The 19,800-nt window shown below is 38.1% G+C and overlaps 1 non-coding gene across 1 annotated transcript; it reads left to right on the top strand.

The window, feature by feature from the left end:
* The first annotated feature begins 393 nt into the window (after positions 1 to 393).
* LOC141568093 (small nucleolar RNA SNORA25) lies at positions 394 to 522 on the top strand. The gene has a single exon (XR_012491102.1). It is a non-coding gene; the product is annotated as a small nucleolar RNA SNORA25 (small nucleolar RNA).
* The last annotated feature ends 19,278 nt before the right edge of the window (positions 523 to 19,800 follow it).

The following is a 19,800-nucleotide window of genomic DNA, read 5'->3' on the forward strand; positions in this document are numbered from 1 at the left end:
TAGTCCACCAAAAAGATAGCAGGCAGCACAAAGCTAGTTTATCCATGCCCTGGGTCAGCCATTACAGAAGTAACACACATGCCCCCAAAATAACAGTTTTGCTAAACCAAAGCATCAGGAGCTATAATTTATCTCTAAATGTAGATTTGAAATGAAAAAAAAACAATACTTTCTATTATGTGCCCTGTTGAAGGATCAGATTTGCTTCTGTGGAAAAATGGTATATGGAAGAACACTTGAGAACGTTCTAAGATACCAAGCAAAACTAAACTCACTTATGTGAATTCCATTCCACAGCATTCACAAATGTGATTGCCAGACAATTTCTGGTTTTGAAACCTGCCTATGTCATCCAGAGATGATGAGTCTTTCTGTTACAGTTAACACATACATAGGTCATTTCAAAGAGGGCTCTTGGGGCTGTGAAACACTGAGCTCTTAACTCTATGACCAAAGATTTAAGTTGCCCATAGGATGCCATAGTCATTCAATAGTGCCAAGTTTTTCTGAGGGGCTATAGGATATATATATTCCTTGTGTATATATACATATATATATATATATACTCTCACACCCAATTATCCACACTAATAGTAGATAGGGGGAACATGGATTAGTCATCATAATGAGATAATTGGAATTCACATCAGAACCTAAACTTTAACAAATACTTTCTTCTTATTCCCCTCACTAAATCACCTCTCAGATGTGTTAATAAAGACCACAATTATCCAATATGTATCACATTTCCTTCCTGGAGAAGGTCATTGGGAGACTGTCACTGCCAGTTGACCCTCAAGCTGGAACAGGGCAATTGAGGCTTCTCACTACCTCACCTGTCCTTGGAATATACATTCTGCCCACTATTCAGCACTAGAAACCACTTTTAAAAGCAGACTTGAGAGAGTAATATGTTATTGAGACCATCTGGACTGTGCATCTGACTGAACCCCATTAAAGCCTCTATATAAACGCTTATGATTCTTGAGTATGGTGCAGAGATCTATCTATTCATCTTGTGACTGCACAACAAGACAAGCCTCGTTATGTAAGTTCCCTTGCTTGTTAAACCTGCCACCTACCAATCTGGAGTGGTTTGCTTCTTTCTTCTGTCTCTCCTTGCCCTCTTTGTACAGAGGGCATTTCAAATTTCACTTGGAGCATTCCTGAGGTTGAGAACCAGCATTCCTTTTTCTCCATCAAACCAGCTTCTCCCTGGCAATGGTTCTAATGATGACTGAGGTCCAAGTAGCAAAACGAGAGAAATAGGAACCCTACAATATCTAGAAACTTGAAATTTTCTGTGACCAGTACAAAGGAACTGCATTTTAATTATCCATGAAATCCCCCTTACCTACCCCCTACCCTGCCTGGCTATGCAGAATTTCTGCTTTAATCTTTCCCAGGGAAGCACAGGACTGCTCCTTGGAAAGGCCAGCACAGTTCAGAAGCCCAGGCACACTTTCCATCAGAAAAAACAATCAACATGATAGGAACTTCATCTCTGGCCATGCTGTTTGTGGTACTCAAAGCAGTCAAGTTTCCTGCATCCCATAGACCACATGGGGAAGGAGGGGCTGCAGCGTATAGTATCACTGATTAGATTCAAAGTGGCCTTCCGACTGTCTGAAAATTAATCAAATGCCTAAGAAATAAAGCACAGTACCTTTCTACTCTTTGAGCTCTAGATACTACAGAAATGGAATCAGCTGCTTCTGATGGAGACGTAGGCTAATTTGATTGTAAATAATTCACTGTTTTCTGACCATCTCATTACTGTGCCCCTACCCTGATCCAATATCTTACCTGAACACACACACACACACACAGTCTTTTCTTTTATTCCATCTATTTCCAAATGTTTAAGTGGGATGAAAGTGAGCTAGCTAAACCAGGCTAGAGCTGGGACAGCTGCAGCTGTCACGGAGCTCTCCCCCTGACATGTAAGTCAGCCAAATTGCCATAGCCAAGTAGCAATCATTTGTCTTTTCCCCCATCTCCTCATAGCAGAGACTGATGTTCAGGGTAGTTTTACAATATGGACAGGGGTCTCCACAGCCAGAGAAAGACATCTGATGCTTTCCCCTCCCCTCCCCCAAACTGTGCTCAGCGGTTGTGACTCCTTTAAGGCTTGAATGCTGGTCTCCAGAGGTGAAAGGAGCATGGATTAGCCCACTGTGCTGCCTTGCCCACAGCATAGTATAATATTAATTAGTCACCTTCCTTATTATTCAGTCAAAATATGCCAGACTGAAATAAATTACATTCTTAGCACATATTTCACACCCCTGGATCAAGTCTTGCAAGGGTTTTCTTTTATTATTTATAAGATCATGTGCTGTCTTCCTGCAGAAAATGAGATGGTCTGCATGAGGAAAAAGGTAAAAGAAATGCAGAGAAATGAAACAATCAGATATTCCCTAATGATATTTAAAAATAGAAAATTTGCTACTGTTACATACAGCATGTTCCATCTTTTGAGATTTAATGGCTCTCTTGTGGTTTAATGGAGAATTACTTTCAGTAATTGATTATTAAAATTTAAAATTGCTAACCATCTTCATTATTAGATGAGCGAACATGTTATCCTTGTAATTAAAAAAGCCTGAGACTCACTTTCATCCTGTTGACAGAGCGGGCAGACTGTCTCCGCACTCACTTGATGGTTTCAGGCTTCTTGTTTGACAAAAATAGCCAGCCAGTCATTTGATGATGAAAATGCAGAACATCCACAGAGACTGAGCAGAAAATATAATGAACAAAAAATAATAATAATAAAAAGCCCTACAAGCTAATTAAAGTTTTCAGAACCAATTCATTAAATGTTCTGCATCACTTATGTGACATTTCAATGTGCTGTGCTCAGGTAACACAGGGCCCTGTCACGTTACTCCGCCCTTCCTCAACAGGCCTTCAGAAAGCATCACCGCCTCTCCTCCTCCACCTGCAATGGCACCTGCCCTTTCACTTTCACCTCAAGATGTTACCATTACAAATTGCTGGTTTCCATAACATACTACCGAAAGTGGTATTGGAACTATACAGTGTGATTGTCTGCTATCTTGAATGTGTCTGGAATGTTTCTAGATTAGCATGGAGAGCACCAAGGCTGAAGCGCCCGACTGAGTCAAAATCCCTTAGGAAGTCCCACATCCTAAAGAGAGAAAGCTTTATCCATGAATTATCCACACACAGGCGGCGCAGAATGGGAGCTTGCATTCTCTTCAATGTTTTCATCATGTTGGAGTGTTCTTTCTGTGAAGGCAGCACTCAGTGATTTCCAAAGAGAAATTTTATAACTGTCAATGAAAAGAGCCTATCAAAGGGGACATTTTCACAGCTCAAGTATTAGACAGATGTCAGCCTTGAGGAGAGGAAAATCCAGCAGATTTGAGAAGCACAAAGACGAGTGAAGCAAAGATTATTGTACATGAAGATTTATTCTGAAAATCAAGTAAAATCATCTGAATATCAGCATATCTATAAAGTCTCAATTGTTTAGCCGATAAAATCTCTGCTCAAATGTCAATTTTTGAAAATTGGCTAATCAATGACTTGCCAATATTTTGTGAACACGCAGACCCTCCAGTATATCCTCTCTGCTTCAACCCAGACAACCTTGATTATTCTTTAATGCAAATCATCACCCTACTCTTTGTCCACACTCAAAAATTATGATATTACTGGTCAATATTTAGATTGTTCTGTAAAGTTGTTCTCATATACTTGTCCTTGTGTTTGCCTTCCCAGTTAGATTATGTGATCCTTAAGAATAACAGCAATCTCTTTTATTTCTTTTACTATTTTCACTTACCTACATAGGCTCTTACCTGATGTCGAGCTCAGCAGATCTACCACCTGTCTTCTTTCTTATTGGGTTAGATATGGAAGTTTGACAAGAAGCTGAGATATTCTACACTAATTAAATATAACCTTGAATTTAAAACCCGACAGAGTAAAGCAGATTTTTTTCAACCACGTAACCGTTTTCTCAATTCTCCCAAGAATGGTACCTAGCTAGTTGCATATGAGATAAGTAAATTCATTATATACAATGAGTATTAGGGTTTAATTCTCAAAACTTCTTGAGAAAGGCTGCTATAGATTGTTCTTTCAGATTACCTTCCACAATCTCGCAAAATCATTAACAAGTAATACAATGTCTTCTCTCTTCCACAGTCTTTCTGGCTTTGGTAATGTAACATGTTTCTTCCTGGAAGATAAAGTGCCAGCCAGTTTTTAAGGCCATCTCACATGTCACCTCCTTATAATCACTTTTGTATATCCAAACACCATGGCACCCTACCTGTGCTAATGGCACATGTTTCCCTCCTCTATCAGGGACCACTATTAAATTATAGGCATGCTGATAGCATAATTCACTTTTGAACATTTTTTTACCTCTCTCAGCACCTATCAGCTAGTTCTTAATGTGTAAGAAATTACAGTAATTAGTAACTGAATAAATGAATAGATAAATGAAAAGGCTAGTCCTGAATTTTTTTCCATTTCTCAATCCCCTTTTTAAATTTAAATATGAATGAAAATAGCTACCCAACACAAGTGTGCTGACTAAGTGTTTATAAAACATTTCTTTCTCATATGGGCATCAAAAATTTATATTCACAAACAAATTCCTGATCTTCCCATCTCAGTTGATGGCAATTGCATAGTTTCAGTTTTTCAGGCCATAACCTTTGAGTCATCCTGGACTTCTCTCTTTCTCTTATATTCCTTATTCAATCCATCATCATATTATGTCAGCTCTTCCATCAAAATAGATTCAAACCATTTCTCATCACCTCCATTATTACCACCTTGTTTCAAGGTACCATCATCCAGCTCTAGAGTATTCTAATGGCCCTCTAATCTCTCTCTCTCTGTTTACCACCAGAAATATCCTGTTGTAATATCACTTAGTTTAAGTCACTCCTCTGCTCAAATCCTTCAATGATTCCTGATTTCATTACAATGGCCTACAGAGTCTTATGAGATCTGCCTGAACCTCCTCTCTCTACTACCACCGGCATTCCAGCTTCCTTGCTCTTCCTCCAACCAAGCACTCTCCTGCCTCAATAAATGCCCTGAGGCCTTTGGACTCGCTCTTCTCTTAGCCTGGACCAACATAGATGGGAATAGAGGTCTGCTCCCCCACTTTCTTTAGATTACTGTTCAAATATCACCTTCCTAGTAAGACCTTTAGAGATTTATAAATGTTTTTTTTCTACACATAGTTTAATCCAGTTGATTTATCAAGGCAGTTTTAAAATAGAGAAATCACAAAAGTTGTAGACTCTTTACAGAATATTGCCATATTAGAGGAAAATCCAAATGGTGACATAGTTTGTATGCATAACAGGGACACATAATGTAGAAATGCTATGGCTTCGTAGGAGGAGACTGTTACAAATGCATTTCTCCCTGTAGTTTCTTTCTGAATCATCCCTTTCATTTTCCACAAATGGCTAGAATGCCTAAAAGTGTTCTTAGAAAGTTATTGACAACCAATTGCAATGTTTTCTACTACTCCAAATTAGATTTGAACACTGATTCTATCTATCGTATTTTGCCATGTATAATGCACACTGTTTTGCCCAAATTTGTGAGAGAAAAATAAGGATGCACATTATACATGGGTAGAACTAATTCTATACCTATATAAATATATTTAATTCTTTTATTTATGCTTATGAGTTAAAAGTGTAACTCTAGACATCAATAACGATATCCGTATGCAAAATAATACTCTGGAATATGATAATCAGTTTTGTTGAACTTATGATGAACTTGCAATGATGAAGAGTTCTTGGCCTTCTATGATGCATAAATATCATAAATTTGTTACCAGTACATAAAATTTCTGGTACCTTCTATCTGTTCTTGTGTTTTATAATTATTTGTTACATAAAATTTATTGTACCACAATATATTAAAAAATAAATGTTAAAATTCCTTAAAATACAAAAAACAAGTACCTAAATGTAAACAAATAAAATTTGAATTAAAAAATCAAAATGAAAGTTTTTTCCCCTGAAATTTGAGGCCAAAAAAGTGGGTGAGCATTATACAGGGGAGCATATAAAATACAGTACCTAATTTTTTCTATACAGAACAGGGCTGTGGAGAGGAGGAAGAAAGGAAGGAGAAGAGGAAGGAAGGAGAGCAGGAAGGAAGGGAAGGAGAGAAAAATTAAAAGAAAGAGAAAAACTTTCATTTACTACTTCTTTGTATATAGACAAATCAGGCTGACAAAAACTCATTGAGCAGCAAAAAAAAAAATAATAATTGTTTTTGTTTGTGTTCTTATTTTTAACTTGTTCTTCCCACATATTATAATGTCATGGCATCAACACAGATGATAACAGCCTGTTGGCATTAAAATCATTTCTGGAAAATATATCAGTTTTGTCAAATTCTTACAATTAACATGTTATGGGACCTGAACCAAGGCTAATTTTTGTGGTTGAAGGAAAGACTTTGTGGTAGTAACTTCCCCTGATGAGAGGTTTCATATATTTTAAATTAAAAAAAAAAAAAAAAAAAAAAAGTTTTTCCAAGGATCACTGATAATTGGCTTATCCACTCCCTCATTTTAAAGATAAGGATCACATCATAAGGTATATAAATGTCTAATTACTATACTACATACCTAAAACTCACATAATATTGTATATTAACTGTAACTGAAAAATAAATTTAAATAAAAAAGAAGTAAAATAATAACAAAGATAATGATGCGAAGACTTGGAGAGATTAAATGATTTGCCCAAGGCACGAGATTTGTTACCAGCAAGATGGGAATAAAACTCAAGCTTCTTGGCAGTCATTGTTCCTCTGCTTTGCTGTGTTTGTGCCATTTGCATGATTGTGCCATTCCAGCACTCACAGTGAAAATCCAACTAATGTCAGCCCAACTGCCTAGGAAGTTGTAATCCAAAACTTGCAACCAAATGGATAACATGTAAATAATCATAGCTGAAATTATGATGAAATATGTTTTCCAGTTTACAATTTATGATCTTCAAAGTATTTTCAAATCTATCACTTCATTTTATCCTCAAAAGAATGCTCTACAAATAATGTAATAGGAAACATTGCATAAATATTAATAGATAACATTTAAATACTCCAGTGTGCTCTCTGGGGGATAGTCAGGAAAGAAACATCACTGTGGTTTCTTATGTACATGAACAAGATGGTGCTCTCACCACATATGCTAGATGCCACTAAATTGATTTTATGACCAAACTTTGTGTGTGTGTGTGTTTGTATATATACACATATGTATGTGTGTATACATGTATATATATGTATATTTTCTCTTTTCTGTTCTCATAGTCATATTTGGAATTCACTAATGCTTTTTGCTATATTCCATGTGTCAGCACAGACGAAAGCTATCTCAGGGCTCTAGAAATGGCAGAAAGTGAATAATTAAGATCAGGCATCAAGACATTGACATGTCATTCACTGGTAACACGGAGGGACGGGATGCCAATAGTACTTTCTAAATATGCCACCAAGGGAAGGATTTCCTAGATCCTTAATAAAATTGGCCCCCATACATAATGGATACTACCAGTCAGTACCTACTTTCCACTGCATAGCTTATGTCAAAATTATGAAGGGTACAAAGGAGAAAAGGATATTGTCCATTTGCTGATGGAAGAGAAAACTGTCTATTTTGTGAAATTTGAATGGAGTCAGTCAGGGCCTCTGGCCAAAAGTATACCCCTCAATCCTGTCACACTGCTGAAATCCCACCATTATCGACTCAGTCCTTTGTGTCTTGAATCTTTTTCAAGCCTTAAGAAAACCCATTAAAATGTATATACTCTTAAAAGGGCCACAGTCTTCTCGTAGATTAGGCCCTTAATTAATAGAACCCAAAATAAATCAGGGATGAGGATAGTGCTGGTAGCGGAGTGTTTTAAAATTAATACAATACAAATATTTCCAGATATGGAAAATTTGCCTAGAGCTGTTGTACATTTCAGAATGGTGAGTGGGATTTTTCTAGTTGCCTCTGAATGGGCACTAGGGTCCAAGGTTGAAAACAACAGACAAAAAAATGCTCAACTTATAAAAGGAATCACTAACAATGGGGCCAGGCAGCCTGATCCCAGGACTGCAGGAGTTTGACACCCTTAAAAAATAATTGAAATCTGGTGCTTGGAAGGGGACCCTGAGCAGGTCCTTTATAAACATTTTAAATCTGTTTTCCCTTGTTCATGGAGGAAAGGTCCTGATTTTATTTTTTAATCTGTCTGAGATCCTACATCTACCTACCAACAAGTTTCACGAGATGGTTACACAGTGATGTATGCCCCTTCTTTTTTTCTCATAAAAGTCAAATGTCATGATCGGCTCACCACCAGGAAAGATTTAATTCTAACTGACCCAACATCATTAATGCTCAGATTCCTAAAACCTACTAGGTTTAACTAACATATAAGAGATTAGATAATAGATAAATCATTTTGTGTGAGATTAAGTAGGGGAGGTGGAAACAGTGCTATGAGAACTCTCTGAGGAGGAATTGACAGCAATGTGATCATGAGACCTGCCATGAGTACCAGGCATCCCACAGGGCCCCATGTGCCTCGACAAGCCAAAAATGAGTGTCCCTACATATTATTGCATCTGTTCCTTTGACCACTGGTAAGTGGGAAGGAAAACGTCAACCAGATCCTCTAAAGGAAACCCAACTTATGGTTGGATAAAACCTTGGCTGGGTTTGAGAACACCTCACAGTATCACAGAGAAAGAGGGAGTGAGTAGAGGAAATCCAAAATAGCACCTCATATATACTCTTTCTGACAAAACCCTGTCAGTTGGACCAAACTGTGGTGCATCCTAGGAAACAGCAATTCATGTGAAGAAAAGATGTCCTATGACCCCCAAAGGAACAGCACTGCCACCAGGGACAGACCTCTACAAACCTAGAGAGACACTATGGAGAAAAGCTCTACGTGCTCACTGGAATTTTCTGACACTTCCATAAATGTCAATAAACACTAGTCTAAGGGGTAGAAGATGTTTCAATATGTTTTGATATAAAAGTTATAACCAGGAGAGTCATAAAATAGAAGTGCTGGAAGGAAATATGTGCGTTTGTTAAGGAAGGTGAGGCCATTGTCAAAGGCAGCATATAACTACAGAGGGGGTTTGAATCCCCTGAAGCCAATCAAATCATCTGTTTCATTGATATAATTATTAAATCATTGATTAGTGTGCTGAGCAGTCTGTATGGGTGGTCTCTATTACAGGTGAATTGTCATCATTGTCAGCTGTTTCTTTGGCAAGTTCTTCAGCACAGAAAAGCTGGCATTGCGCCCAGATGCAGCCTGGGAGCCCCATTGATTCAAAGTGGTTTTTTTTTCTTTCCCCCAGCAAGTGCTTCCCCCTGTCATTACATGATTTCCCTCTGCTCTCATCATTACAACAATAGAATCCATAAAACCAAACACAGAAACAAAGGGATAACTTATTGGCAACTAATGAAACACAGAAAGATTGTTCAAGCAATGTAAATGTGAAAGGCTTTGAACCAGTTTAAATAATCTACTTGTATTCCATCACCCCATGGTTAACAGAGGCGTGAAGACAAATGTCTCAGCTTCATAAAGAAGCTCTGCCTTAAAAGTCTGCTCTCTTCTTGCCCCACATCTTAAACTCTTTGAGAGTGCTAGTTTGTGTTCTGTCTACTTGTCCAAATTCTATCCATCTATTAAGGCTGGTTTAGCTCTCAGGTTTCCTAAGAAACTTTCCCTGAAAATGCACTCTGCTGAGCTTCCCTTTTTCTTTTCATTCCTCCAGTAATTTAGGTGTGTGCCACACAGTTGGCCAGCAGACACTAGAGCAAGCATGGACAAATTCCAAGAACCCATGCAATATCAGAGATAGACCAAGGCACTCACTCCACTCTGAACTCAAATATGCAAACAGAAACTCTCTCAATCAACACTCCAATTAGCCCCATCAATTACTCAGCATTGGCAGGTGAGTTGAAACCTTTTTGCCATCCCTGATGCTGAGGAGATAGGACAAAACTTGCCATCCAAGGAACCACTATTCAAACCCCAGATCAAAAGTTTACTATATGTACAACCATGGTTTTGTATTTATTTTTTAATCCCCGTAGAACTCAGTGTTTCAATCCAAGGAACAGAAATGATATGATATTTTTCACAGTGTGAGTTATGCCCCTTAGCTGGTACCCAGTAAGTGCCTAACATATAACCATGTCCTATCCCCCAGGGGCACTCATTGCCATAAATTGCTAATCAGGTCTCTCTGTCTCTCCAGTAGACTGTAAATTCCTTGATGACAGGGCTACAGAAGGTTCTCTATGTTAAGGCTAAAACTAGACGCATAGACTGCAAAGTTTTGGACCATTTTTTCTAAAACAGTGGGTCCAGACTGAGTGGAAGTAGGGATTAATGAGCTCACACTTTTAGGTTGTTGATTCCAACATTATGGTTATTCTCTATAGATTCCATGTTATGAAAACATTATAGAATAAAATAAAGGCCTGCCCATTTTAGGCCCAGATTTATAACAGCCTTGATAATCTGCTTGTAGATTCCTGTTTGGGAGAATGCTGATTCATTCTTTTAATGTCTCCATCAAATCTGCTCAAGTCGGGAGATGAGCATCCTGGTTTGGTCAAACAGAGCTTTGATAAACGGCTACCAGATTAGCTTGATGCATTCTGCCAAATTGTGTTTGAGAACCATTTTGAAAGAAGATTAGAGTTAGCACAGATATCAGGTTATTCTTCTTGAGAAAAGAGCTAACCTATCATGAATTTAAAGTTATACCTCTATTCAGGGCCAGCAGGATTTTTAATGCTTTCATGGACTGCATACATAATGTGTCACTAAATGGACAGGTTACTACTATATATGATCCAAAATACTAGAGATCAATTTCTTTAATTCAAACATCTCTACGCCATCTCTCTATTGTAATCCAGCTTGTGATGCAAATAAAATTTCCAAGTTAAAAGTCCCCTTTGTTTCTATATATGGTAAATGCAAAACCTCTAGTCACTAAGAAATAGATTAAGTTATCATACAATCATAGACTTTTCAGTGCAGAAAAGGGCCTTAGAGATCATGTAGTCCAACCCCATCATTTTAACAGATGAGGAGACTGATGTCAGTGGAGGATTATAGCCTCAGGGGTAAAACAGAGTTCATTAACTGATCTTCAACAGGACCTGTTTTTGTTGTTAGAATAAATGATTAAATGATTCCAATTTCATGCCATCTCCTTTATTCAGAAAGTTTACTGTTCGCCTTTTCCTTTTGTTCGTGTAACCATGACAATTGCTGGGAATAATATAGCTATCAGTATAAAAATAGCCTCATTAGCATCAACAAGGAGCTCGCCAATCAGCTTGGACCTATTAAAGGGCTGATAATCACCTTCCCTGCCTTATAGTTTGCAACACACACACTCTCCCGACGCCTCCCTTAGGCTGGCTCCTTGCCTCTAAGGCTGTCCATCACAGCTTGACAGCTGGGATTTACAAGTGGAATCCTACCTGAGAAAGCCCTGTTCTCTAGCAGGCTCAACTGGATCTTGCCCAGGGATTTCTGGCCTGCCTCTGCTTTCAAGAACCCCTAAAGTCATGTCTAAAGCAAAAGTGGACATTTTTCCTCTGTGTATACAGAGAAAAAATTAGATGTAATTTAGAAATGGACACATTCATTAGCGGGAATTCTTTACAGAGGGTTTTGGGTTCTTCATTTGATTTTTCCACTGCTACTACTTCCCCTACCATGAGCCATTTGATAATTTATGCCAATTTCTATATGTTTGTAAGCAATAAAAAGTTTTTTTGAGGTATTTTATCACATCTCCATGCCTCCCCTCAGAAAAAAGAAATCACAAACCAAATAAAAATGAAAACTGGGCAACAAAATTAGCAAAGGCTAGAGAGAGGCTTTAGACCCATTTTAAAGCATTGGTTAAATTCACTTTGGCTAAATTTCCCTAAAAGAGAAAATTACGCTGAGTTGTCCAGTTGAGCTATACGGAAGGAGGGACAGGCTGATGGAATGGCACTGAGCCAACTGTCTGGAGAATTAAAAGGTTACAAAATAAACCACAGCCTTAAAAACAGGTAAATGGATCAATGCAGCAGAAGGGAGCGTCCAGAAATAGATCCACACATATATGATCAATTAATTTTTGACAAAGGTGCAAAGGCAGTTCAATGCAGAAATAACTATGTTTTTAAGAAATGGTACTGGGAGAATTAAATATTCATATCCATAAAGATGAACATTGATCCATATTTTTCACCATATAAACATTTTTACTCAAAATGGATCATAGACCTAAATGCAAAACCTAACACTATAAAATTTCTAGAAAAAAAAAACTTTGTAGCAATGAATTAGGCCAACATCTATAAAAGATAAAATTGATAAATTGGACTACATCAAAATTAAGAATTTCCCTTCAAGTCACCATAAAGACAATGAAAAGACAGCCACAGACAGGAAGAAAATATTTGTAAATCACATTTCTGATACAGGATTTGTATCCAAAATATAAATATGTATTTGTACAAATGTATAAAATATATAATAACTCAAAATTCAATAACAAGAAAACAAACAATCCAATACAAAAAGGGGAGCAAAATACTTTAATAGCCACTTCACTAAAGAAAATATAAGGATGTGAAAGAAGCACATGATAGTCATTAGGGAAATTAAAATCATAATAAAATACCACTATATTAATCTTTAAGTGGCTAAAATAAAAAAGATCAACCACACCCAGTGCTGGTAAAAATATAGAGCAACCAGAACTCTCACACACTGATAAAGAGAATGTAAAATTGCACAACTACTTAGCAATTAGTTAAAAAGTTAAACATACACTTACCATATGATCTAGCCATTCCATTCCTAGCTATTTCCCCAAGAAAAATGAAACAATACACCCATAAAAAGATTTGTATTTGAAAACATTCAAATTGGTAAATTTATTTGTAATAGCCCAAAGCTGGAAACAATTCAAATGTTTTTCAACAGGTAAATGGATAATTAAATTGTGTTGTATCTATCTAATGAATACTGCTCAGCAAGAACAAGGAATAAATTATTGATACGCACACCAACATGGATGTTGCTCAACTAAAAACAATGCCTTCACTAGGGCCAAAATATTTATCTCGAAAATAAAATGTAAATAATTATGCTGACACAAAGAAGCCAGATCAAAACAATACCAAAAGGAAATACAAGATAGCAGAGTAGATAAATACTGCTCCTGCTTCCTTCTGTGAACACATTAAAATCACAACTAAATCATAGAACAATCAACCTGGAAAACCATCTGAAGTCTGGCTGAGCAGAAGTTTTATAACTAAGGATATAAAGAAGCCTGTAGCATGCTGAGACTGGTACAAGTGGTGTAGACGCAGAACTGACTAACGCCAAACATCCATGCAGTGTTTGAAAACCAAGAGGAATATCTCGGCAGCAGAGGTTTCCCCCAGAGAAGCAAGAAACTCCAGCCTCACACTGCCCTCCCCAGCCCAGAGTACTGGTGCCAGAAAGAGGAGCACAACATCGGGCTGTGAAACATAGTGGGGATTCTGACGATCTGGATGGGATAGAAGGCTGTGGGAAACCCAGGTATCCTTTTAAAGGGCCCACACACAGACTCTCTCACTCCCAGGCACTTACCTTGGGCGCCAGCGGAGGGACAGTAATTCATGGGGTGTGAGAGACATACGGTGGCAGACTGAGTTGTGTTACTTTGGGTTGAGGGCTGGAGGACAGTCGCCACGTCCCTGTGAGGAGGTCCTCCTCCCATGCAGCCGGCAGGCAAGCACCATCTTTCCTGTGCTGAGCCCGCCCCCACAGGCTAAATCTGGATCTGATTGGCCTGGTGAGCTCACAGCTCTATGCTGCTGACTCACTGGGATCCTGCCCCACTCAATTCCCCTAATGCCAGAGGCACTTTCTCCAAGAGCAGCCAGCCCTGCCCACATTGCACTCTTTCTTTGAAAATTATCACTGATTGACAGACCCCTGAGGGTCAGGGGCGTCTTGACTCAATGTTCTCTGAGACTTTTGCTGAGCAGCTTTAGGCTTAGCACTGGCACCAAACCAGAATTTACATTAACCTGGCAACCACAACTCTTCCCACTCTAATGACCCCTGAGATCCAGCCTCACACAACTAGTGTACCACATGAGGCTTTATCAGTGGTTGAACCTTAAGGGATCCAGCAGGTGTCAGGAGGCCTTAGGGTGTCCTGGGTTTTTGTGGAGCTACTCTAGGCATGGTACTGGTGGCAGACGTCCTCAGTTCGCAGCATGGCCTCTGCAACGTGCCCCCAGGGTTATCACAGGCAGTGAATGACCATGGATTGCTTTGTAGCTCTTACCAGGTACTCCCCGGCTGGACCCAGGCAGTGGGTGACTAGGCCGGCACCAGGGCTCCTTGTAAGAGACCCCAGAATCAACATACTTGGAGGTTGGCTTCAGACCACAGCACTGCACAATAAGCCCCACAAGTAGCACACCCAAAGGGCAGTCTCAACAAGAACCAGAGCCCACTGGGGTGAATCCTCCTCCACAGTAACCTATAAGCTGTGGACATGACTAAACCCCACAGCCAATCAGCCTGAGGATCAATCTCACCCACTGATGTGCCAAGGGCAACCAAGGCTCAAATATAACAGATAATCAAACACAACCCACACCAGGGACACTCCTGGTACCTGGTACAGTTGACCAGGGAGACTATGCCACTGGGCGCCACAAGACACCTATTATATAAGGCCATCTGACCAATACTGGGAGACAAAACATGTCTACCTAATACATAGAAACAGACAGAGGGGCAGCCAAAAAGAGGAAATAAAGAAATGTGTCCCAAATGAAAGAACAGGAGAAAACAGAATTAGAATTAAACAAAATGTAGGTAAGCAACCTACCAGATACAGAGATCTAAACACTGGTTATAAGGATGCTCAAAGATATTAGTGAGAACTTAAACAAAGAGATAGCAAGCATAACAAAGGACATAGAAACCATAAAAAAAAAAACCAACAAAAAAAAAAACACACCAATCAGTAGTGAAGACTATAATAACTAAAATGAAAAATGCACTAGAAGGAATCACCAGCAGACTAGATGAAGCAGAGGATCAAATCAGCAATTTGAAAGACAAGGTAGCAGAAAACACTCAATTAGAACAGCAAAATGAGAAAAAGAATCCTAAAAAATTACAATAGTTTAAGGATGTCTGGTACAACATCAGTCATAATAAATTTCACATCATAGGAATACCAGAATGTGAAGGAGAAGAGTGAAAGCAGGGGATTGAGAACCTATTTGAAGAAATAATAACTGAAAACTTTCCTAACCTGTCAATGGAATTAGACATACAAGTCCGAGAAATGCATAGAGTCCCATACAAAATGAACCCAAGAAGCCCATCCACATTATACTTAGAATGGCCAAAGGTTAAAAACAAAAAAAAGAATCCTGAAAGCAGCAGAAGAAAGGCAACTAGTAACTTATAAGGTTGTCAGCTGATTTCTCAACAGAAACTTTGCAGGCCAGAAGGGCTTGGCACAAAATATTCAACGTTATGAAAAGCGAGGACCTACAACTATTACTCTATCCATCAAAGCTATCACTTAGAATCAAAGGACAGATAAGAAGCTTTCTAGACAGGAGTTCATCACCACCAAAGGAGTTCATCACCACCAAACCAGTATTACAAGGAATCTTAGAGGGACTTCTTTAAGATGGAAAAAAAAAAAAAAAAAAGATCAACATTACAAATAATAAAATGGCAATCACTACATATCTATCAACAATTACTTTCAATGTAAATGGGTTAAATGCTTCACTCAAAAGACATAGAAGGGCTAGATGGATAAGTATACAAGACCCTTACATACGCTGCCTCCATGAGACTCACTTGAGATTCAAAGACACAGACAAATGGAAAGTAATAGGATACAAAAAGTTATTTTACAAAAACGGAAACAACAAAAGCTGAGTTAGCAATACTTATTCCAGACAAAATAGACTTTAAAACAAAGGCTATAAGAAGAGACAAAGAAGGACCCGGTAATCTCACTTCAGGGTATTTATCTGAAGAAACCCAAATACTACTTCAAGGGGATCTATACATTCATATGTTCATTGCAGCACTGTTTATAATGGCCAAGATGTGGTGGCAGCCTGAGTGTCTGTGAGGGAAGAATGGATAAAGAGGGGGTGGTATATATACCACTCTGACAATGGAGTTCGCAAACTCATCATAGAAAAAGTGCTACATTCCTCATTGCTGAATATCACTATGGTCACTTTTGAAGTACTCCCCTTGGGAAGCTATGCACTGACGCCAGTTCCTAGTCCACCCTTCAAAGCAATTATGGAACTCTTTTTCTGGAATAGCTATAAGAGCTGTCGTCGTATTACCCTTGATGTCCTGAATGTCATCAAAATGTCTTCCTTTCAATATTTCCTTTATCTTTGGGTAAAGAAAGAATTCGCTGGGGGCCAGATAAGGTGAGTAGGGAGGGTGCTCCAATACAATTGTTTACTAGCTTTAAAACCCCCTCATAGACAGTGCTGTGTGAGCTGGTGCATTGTCATGAAGCAAGAGACATGAATTTTTGGCAAAAAGTTCAGGTCATCTAACTTTTTCATGAAGCCTTTTCAGCACTTCCAAATAGTAAACTTGGTTAACTGTCCAGTTGGTACAAATTCATAATGAATAATCCCCCTGATATCAAGAAAGTTTAGCAACATCATTGCAACAAGTTCACAAACTTGATTTCAGATCTCATATACATTGGGATATTTCTTGACCAGGGAACGGAATGGGTTCTTTCCATCTGCGGCAGCTTGGATGGACCTGGGGGGTATTGTGTAGAGTGGAGTATCAGACTGAGAAAGACAGATGTAATGTCATTTCGCATACTGTGTTTCCCCCAAAATAAGACCGGGTCTTATATTAATTTTTGCTCCATTAGGGCTTATTTTCAGAGGATGTCTTACTTTTTCCTGTGCAATAATCTACATTCATTCAAATCCAGTCATGTCATCTTCTTCTAGAACATTGTCATAACATACTAAATGCGTCCGTCTGGCTGAGATTTTAACTGGGGCTTCTTTTTGGTGTAGGTCTTATTTTCATGGGGAAACACCGTATATGTGGAATCTAAAGAACAAACAAAACAAAAACAACTCATATATACAGAGACCATTTTGATCGTTGCCAGATGGGAGGGGATTTGGGGGTGAGTGAAGAAGGGGTAGAGACTAAGAAGTACAAATGGGTCGTTACACAGTAATCATGGGGATGTAGGATATAGCATAAGGAATATAGTCAATAATATTGTAATAACTATGTATGGTGCAGATGAATACTAGATTTATTGGGATGATAGATGAGTGGGGGCAAGGGGCAGGATGAAATAGGTGAAGGAATTAAGAAGTACAAACTGATAGCTACAAAATAGTCATGGGGCTGTAAAGTACAGCATAGGGAATATAGTCAATAATATGATAATAACTATGTATAATGCCAGGTGGGAGCTAGACTAGTCAAGGGAATCATTTCTTAAATTGTATAAATGTCTAACCACTATGCTGTACACCTGAAATTAATATAAAATAATATTGAATGTCAACCGTAATCAAAAATTTAAAAAAGGGGGGAAAGGTGAAGGGGAATAAGAAGTTCAGATTTCCAGGTAAAAAACAAATAAGTCATGGGCATGGATGTACAGCATAAGGAATATAGTCAATAATAGTTTGATAGCATTGTTCAGGGTCAAATGGTTACTGGACTTATGATGATCACTTCTTTAGGTATATAAATGTTGAATAACTATGGTGTACACCTGAAACTAATATAAAATTGTACGTTAGCTATATTTTAATAAAAATCTTACAGAAACCCCAAAAAAGAATGAGTACATATAGTACATAATGTATGATTCCATTTATATAAAATTCTAGAAAATGCAAACAAATCTATAGTGACAGAAAGTAGATTAGTGGTTGTCTGGGGATGGGGAGGGGCTTGGATGGGGGTTGAGAGTGGAAGAATAAAGAGAGGGATTGCAAGAGGTAGCAAGGAAACTTTAAGGGATGATGTATATGTTTATTATTTTAATTGTGGTGGAGGTTTTATGGGTATAAATATACATCAAGACTTATCCAATTCTACAGTTGTTAAGAAAACGGATGGGTAATAAAACTAAATGTACTGTGGACTAATTTATTGATATGATTCCCTTTGATAATTGTAGAGTGTCACTTTTAAGGTCATGGGTCAAGGAGAAGTATGAGGGAAGCATGTTGCCAGAGGGTAAGGGGGGTGGGGGGTGGGGGGTGGGGGATGAGGGTAAGGGGGATCGAATATATGGTGATGGAAGGAGAACTGACTCTGGGTGATGAACACACAATGGGATTTATAGATGATGTAATACAGAATTGTACACCTGAAATCTATGTAATTTTACTAACAATTGTCACCCAAATAAATTTAATAAAATTAAATTTAAAAAGAAAAAAGAAAAAAAAAGAATATTTAATAAACGGGTCATACAATATTGCCAGCCTAGGTATCTGAAGTCTTTTATTTCAGCTTAACTTGGGAATCATTTTCTAGAATACAGCTTCTAAAAGCAGTAGTATTTCCAATTGTTTCTTTAATTTACCCTCACCACTTTAAGCATTACCCACTACTGAGCACTTACTCTGCGCCTAGCATCTTAGCAAGCATATTATATGTGTTTTTCATTTAATCCTCTCAGGAAGAATTATTGTAACCATTTTACAGATGAGGATACTGGGACTCAAAAACTAAATAACACAATCAAAGTCATACAACCAGTAAATGTCAGGCAGAACCAGGATTCACAAGCAAGTCTGACTGCAAAACCCCATGCTCTAAAATGTTGCTGTTTATTGAGAAGAGAGGAAGAGTATGTTGGATGTGAATATAACATCAAATTATTTTGGCTTCATTAACTATCTCCTTGAAGGGGCTGCCCTGCCCCAGTATATGATATCCTCTTCATGCAGTTCAACAAAATGCATCTTACTCCAAAATCCTTAGTGGAATTTACTCTTCAGGGCTTGGGTAGACTGGGGGAAAGCCTGTTTCTCGTTGGTGACAGAATTTACAGACATATGAAATCATGGATAAGGAACAGTAGAAATAAATAAATACAGATGGGTAAGATAGAGAGATGAGACATAGAGCCACTAAAGGATGTCACATACAGCTGTGAAATTAGTTCACTGTACGAGCACATGTGACTGAATGGACAAAAGGGGCTTTGCACCCTGACTTAATTCACCAAGGCTTAATTCACCTAGGGTTTCCCGGATAGACGAAAGGGTAACTTTTAAAAAAAAAATAACAAAGCTGCAACATGAGGTAGGAGTGGCCTTGAGGAACAGATTTCCTTTGTTTGTCTTTTGTTCCTTTATTGTCGTCTAAACTTGTGGTATTACATTACTGCTCTGGATTTTCCATTATTCATGTCAAATAATCTGCTAAATGATATGTCCTAGAAGGCACGATCTGAGCTAAGGTAGCTCACATAAAAAAGAAAAAAAATAATGGCATAAATGATAAATGAAATAAAGATTTTTAAAGAAATTTTATGGTATTTAATTAATCTACCAGTTTTATAAGTTGCTTTCAAGTGAAATGGCTCTTTACCAGTGCCTTTTGAAAAGGTTAGAAGTGAATTCCCTGAGCTACAATCATTAGCATATAGATGTCT

Source organism: Rhinolophus sinicus, linkage group LG01, assembly GCF_036562045.2.
Source record: "Rhinolophus sinicus isolate RSC01 linkage group LG01, ASM3656204v1, whole genome shotgun sequence".
In the NCBI taxonomy this organism is placed as follows: Eukaryota; Metazoa; Chordata; class Mammalia; order Chiroptera; family Rhinolophidae; genus Rhinolophus; species Rhinolophus sinicus.